This window comes from Paramormyrops kingsleyae, chromosome 8 (assembly GCF_048594095.1).
Source record: "Paramormyrops kingsleyae isolate MSU_618 chromosome 8, PKINGS_0.4, whole genome shotgun sequence".
In the NCBI taxonomy this organism is placed as follows: domain Eukaryota; kingdom Metazoa; phylum Chordata; class Actinopteri; order Osteoglossiformes; family Mormyridae; genus Paramormyrops; species Paramormyrops kingsleyae.
This window is the reverse complement of record NC_132804.1, coordinates 23324340-23330430: the sequence shown is the minus strand read 5'-3', so window position 1 is coordinate 23330430 and position 6091 is coordinate 23324340.

The following is a 6091-nucleotide window of genomic DNA, read 5'->3' as shown; positions in this document are numbered from 1 at the left end:
CTGGAGGTTGGATTTAAACCTCACACATGTTCAGTTATATTCAATAGGACAAGTTGTTTGATGATTTCAGAAGAAGATACACATCAGTGTCTACAGGAGCACAGGTATGTTTTTTTTTCACAGGAAAATCAAATAAAGAACTGAATCTAAGTGTTCAAAACTATTTAACACGCAGTTAAATATGTTTTGACCTAGAATTGACCCTTGTGGTACTCCATTGCTTTTATAAACGGCTAACCACTTTATGTTTATAGATTTGTATGTGGGCGCAAGGTGAATGTTTGTATTTTTTTTTTGTGGGCACGACCTGCTAGGCAGTCATACCATACAGGGCCCTGTAAGGACATGTCAAAATGTAAACTTTAAACAAGCAAGATCCCTTCCTGTTTGCTTGCATAATGTTTACTTGAGAGGACTGAAGACCTGTGCCAACATTTCTCTGCGATTCTTTAATCTACAACATCGCTTTCTGCAGTCTCAGATCTGCATACGAACATAAACTCAAATAAAAATGAGTAAGAATCCTTCAGACACAAATGAGTACCAACACATAATGTCTACATAACTCTGGATCAGTAAATAACGGCACAATCTGGAGTGAATGAGAAGGTGGTAGATAACACCAACATTACCAAGAAACCCTAATATGACCTACGATGGCCTTCCTGATTTAATGGAAACACTCAATGTCGTGAGACACTATTACAACTCCCATCGGCATTATAGTGGTTCTTGATGCAAATGTTTGTGTGATTGTACAGGCGAGACGCTTTGTTCTCTACATGGGGATCATAGCATTAATCTCTGTCTCCTGCTTTGCATGGTGAGGCTGTGACACAGTAACAAGGACAGGTGCCTTGCACTAAAGCGCTGGAGATCTTCAGCGTCACCAAATCACTATCCTGACGTACAGGGCTGCTGCAACTTTCACTTTTGCACGAGTGAAATTAAAAATACCATCCAAACAGTGACAAGACATACAACCGATTAAATATTCCAGTGTACAGAGCACTTAGTTATTCTCTAAAGGTGTGTAATAGTGTTCAGCTTAAGATCTCTTTCATTCGAATGTGTGCAAAGCGTGATGTAACACATGGTTACGGCCTTCAGACAGACTAAATTACTGAATAAGTTATCACTGCCAAAGGCCGCCTGCCCACTGTCATCAAGTAAGATAACATTACATAATCTCATAATTCATAGGTCACAACCACTGGTGGCTTCAGCCCATCCTGAATGAAGTGTCCAGTGCTGGGAGGTATTTAGTCCTACAAGAGAAGGAGCAAATTGTATTTACTGATCACAAGGCTCATGGTGTCATCATGTGATGCCTATTTTAATTCAGCTTCTTTCTCTGTTGCCAGTAAGCATTGTAGATGAAGACAATAAATCAATATGCAGAACCTTCCAGTAAATCCTAGTTTGTAAAGAGGCTAACCCGGAAAATAAATTCACATACATTAATTGCGTTGTTTTTCCTGAATTACTAAGGTATTTTACTGCTGCTTTGATCTCCATATATAAGGGGAAAAGGGTAGATCCTGCATTGCCCTGGGATAGCGCTGGGGACTCTTTGTGTAAACGTGAATATAATCAGTGATTATTTGCCTGTTTCTTTGCCTCTGATATGCAAACTGCAAACAATCTCCTGCGACTGAGGGTGGAAAAAGCAACATGCGAGTACCGCAGCAAAGCACCACATCCTTCACTATTTGAATCCTGCTTTGAATCCACTCATGATTCACCTGCTCGCGATTTGCCGCTGCGTGGCCCTGCCCAGACAGGTGAGTCAAAGGCAGGTCACGCACCTGGGAAAATTTTGGGTTGAACTATATGTTCAGTAATTGTGAGAGGGCAATGAACCTGGTTTGCTTTTTTGTCCAGCAGACATGATCAGATACACTACATTTTGGCAACACCAGACAAAGCTGTTGCTAATGACGTGTGAAGAAAAGGACAGCCACGTTATAAACATCACGTTACATTTTTTTCAGCAGCTGCTTGTATTTCAGGCAGGATCACATGCAATTTTGGTATAATACTTTTTCTTTATTTTGCAATTTTTTGTTATTTAAGCTACATTAGTAGCAAAGGTGATGGTGAAACAACTAAGAATGCACCAGTTGCACGTGGCAAATAATTATCTCGACTCTTGAAATGTCGTATTATCCCAGCTGTGTTTCAGTAGAAAAAGAAAACCACAACATTCCCCCCTGTCACCTACTCTGCTTTCAGAACATATGTTTTTATGTACAGGTTGTATATGTTTTTTTCTTTCATCAAAATATTAAATATTTAGTAACGCTTTACATTTAGTGCACCTTCATAATGCATCTATTATGCATTCATAGAACATTCAGTGCACCTTCATAATGCATTCATAGAACATTCATAAGCAGCATGCAAGTACACTTTAACATCCTAACATCCCTTAACAGCTTTAATATACATTAATAACAAACATATACAATTATAATGTTTGTTATTAATGTATATTACAGCTGTTAATGGATGTTTAGGTATACACACATGATGTTTATGAATGTTTTATGAATACTTAATGAATACGTTACGAAGGTACACTGAATGTTTCATGAATGCGATATAAAAGTATTATGAAGGTGCACTTAATGTAAAGCGTTACCAAACATTTAACAAGATCCAATATCGAATGTAATATTTGAGTGTTGGTGAATATTTAAGGGCAAATATGTATAAAGATACAAATATATGAGCAGGAATAAGGGCAGTGTGTGACTGTGTGAGTTAGTATTCTGTCCTCGTGATCAGAATGTCACTGGTTCATATCTCAGGGTAGGCAGAATGATGTCACTGTTGGATCCTTAAGCAAGACCCTTAGCCTGAACTGCTCCAGGAACTGGCTGACCCTGCGTTCTCAATGTCGCTTTGGAGATATGCATCTGGTGAATTAATAAAAAGATGTGGAGGCAGGGGATATTATAATAATATATGGCTCTAGTTAGTTCTAGACCCATTGATGCATAGAATCAAAAGACCTGGGAAAAAGCAGGACACCAAATGAAATAGATGAAAATGACAACTTCCACCTGCTTGATTTCAAGTTTCAAATGTAAAACATGCAACTCTGCAGTGGTTCAGAACATGTAATATTCATAATCCATTAATCAAACAAATATCGTCCGGGCATGGCTGAGGTCATGCGAAAAAAATCCTGATTGTTACAATGGTTGCGACAGAGTAGCAGGTATTGGGGTTGAGTCCTTACTGACAGCTACATTACATTTATCATGCATTTATCCAAAGAGACCTAAAATATTACATGTTTATACAACTGGATGTTTTTGCATTGATACAAGATATTTCTGAAGGCGGTGATAATGCCTTTCAGCCTGCAAGTCCCTAACCTCTGTGTCTCACAAGCACGGTGCACGGTCACGTCACTGTGTGGGGAAAGCCGCATCTGCAGGATTTACATATTTGTATGTTTCAAACTGCTAGATAAAATAAGCTCTGTAAAAAAAAGTGAGCAGTTGCAGATTAGTTAGTGAAAATGTGGTGCGGGTGATTAGTTTAATTAACAAAATATTCTGCAAAGTAGTATATCGAAAAACATTCCGTTGAAACATGGTTGGCTTTATGGGGCACTTTGCATGTCCTTGTGCGCATGTTGCCTGGGTAATGGATTGTAGGGCAGCAGCGGAATGCAAGGTGGTCAAATGAATCAGATGAGCTCAACAGACGGGTGCATGGGTGACATCAGCCCTGGAGCTGGAAGCCGCACTGGTCTTGCTGCTTTCATGTCTCAGCAGCACATTTTCCTGGCTTTACTTGAGTGACTCATTCGAGTAAAAGCTAATCGTCACTATATGGTGATCAGGTTCACCCAGCGCTGTAACATTTCATCCCTACTGGGTGGGGCGTAGCTAGAGATTCTGGGCCCCCACAAAGATCAATTCAATTATGTTCCAAATTTTTAGGACCCCTGTCATTCAGGAGCCCTTGGAATTGTCCTGACTGCCCCCCCCCCCCCTCAGCCCTTTATGCCGCCCCTGTCTGCCTGGAGGGGCTCGGGGGGCGATTATGAGTACGGTACATGGACAGGACACATTCAGTGATCCATTCATCCCCTGTCAAAGTGTGGAACCTGAGCCAGGAAGTACGAAACACCAGGCATGAGGCAGCCTGCACAGGATACCAATTCACTGCAGAGATCACACACACTCACACTCTCTGGTGTGATTTTATTTCATCAAGTTTAGTCATCCAGGGCACCTGATTATCCGACTCATAAATCAAAAGCTGGTATAACTTTAAGTAAACAGTCCTGTATAGCATATTGTCAGCTTTGGAATTTTCTTAACTTAATGTGCAAACTGGCGTCTTCTTACTGAACCAAACATGTAATTGTAAATGGAATGTTACAAAACTCATTATTTAGTTGCTTTTAGTTACCAATATGATATCTGATCTGACTTGGAGAGATCTTTAACCCAAATGAGGGATACTAGAAATTTCAGGTTTTAAAAACAATCTAAATTACTGAGCCAGCATGTACTGTGATGTTTGGTCTACTATATATTGTTATAGAAATGGATGGAGGGATGGAATTAAAGTAAACCCTTGTTTTAAACTGCTCACTCTTTTCTGGTAACTCACCTTCCCGCTTCTCCTTACCAGTATGATATCTGATCTGACTTTAATTTGTCGTAAACAGTAAACACTAACCCTAATCTGCCACTCTAACAACTAGTTTGGTATCACATTACCTTATACCATATGATGTTTCTATCTAAAAAAAAAAAAGAAAAAGAAAAATTAAACCCCATGAAATTCATCTGCTCTTTGAGAAACTCACTGTACTGTATCAAAGAACTTCTGCCATTCCTCTGTATACACCGTGATATGTGTTAAATGAATAATAATTATCTCCTAACATTCATCTATCCATTGAGATGACCCCTCTGAAAAGTGATGACAACTGGCAAAGATATAAGATCGGAGTGACTCTCGAGTACTTTATAAACCTGGCAGTCCGCCTGACCTAATATTATAAATCCCGGCCATCGACTTCTGTTGAATGTGCCCTATGGTACTATTTGGCAAGAATTAAAAAAAAAAAGCCACAATTAAACGATAACAGAGCCTCCCCTTCAATGATTTACTGTCCTCTGGTCTGTCATTCTGGGTGTAAAGGAAACCAGACCTACATTACATTACATTTATTTATTCAGCAGACATTTGGTGCCAGGCTCTGACACTCTCCTGCCCGCTGTCTGCTACCTGACAGATTGGTGCCTCTTCAAAGTCAAGTCTTCCCATGACGCTACCTTCTCCTGCCACAAACCAACTCTCACTTCCATTCATACAAGCTGCGATATTACCCAAAGCTGGTACAGGCTAGCAATTAGCAGGACCATGGTATTTATATGAAATCTGTTTTGTCACAAACTAATTCACAAACTAACTGCAGCAGATATTCGACGTGCTATCTTGTTTTCACTTGAAATGACCTTGACCTTTTCCCCAGTGTGTATATTCGCAGTGTTACAACAAAAGGTCAAAACTTGTAAAGTTAAAAAAATTGCTCCTGCAAAGTAACCCTCTACTATGCTTATATAGCAAGTGCTATTTAGATATATTATCTACTGGGAAGATACAGTACATGTGTGCGTGTCAGTGGGTTAATGGGTTAATGGGTTAATGTATCCACTCTGACTTGTACAGTTTCAACGTTACTATATGTTGTTATATTCTGTTATTTAAGATATCCCCGAACAGAGAAAGTGTCAATTAACATATTTTTAAACTACTGTTTTATATACACTATCAGTGAAACGTTTTTTGCACACACAGAGATTTTCTACGTTTGCACATCACTCACTTAACATTTACTAAAAATACACTCAATATTCTTTGTTAAAAATAAATTTACAGTATCACCATCTGAGTACCTTTATTAGCAAGAAAATGTCATATCTTTGATTCATTGAAGAAACCTCTAGCAGTTATAACAGCAGGCAAAATTGAGGCATTCTTTCCCCAAGGGACATTAAATACTGACCTGTTTCATGGGATGAAGCAGTTAACTAGTGCATTTAAAGCCTAGAAT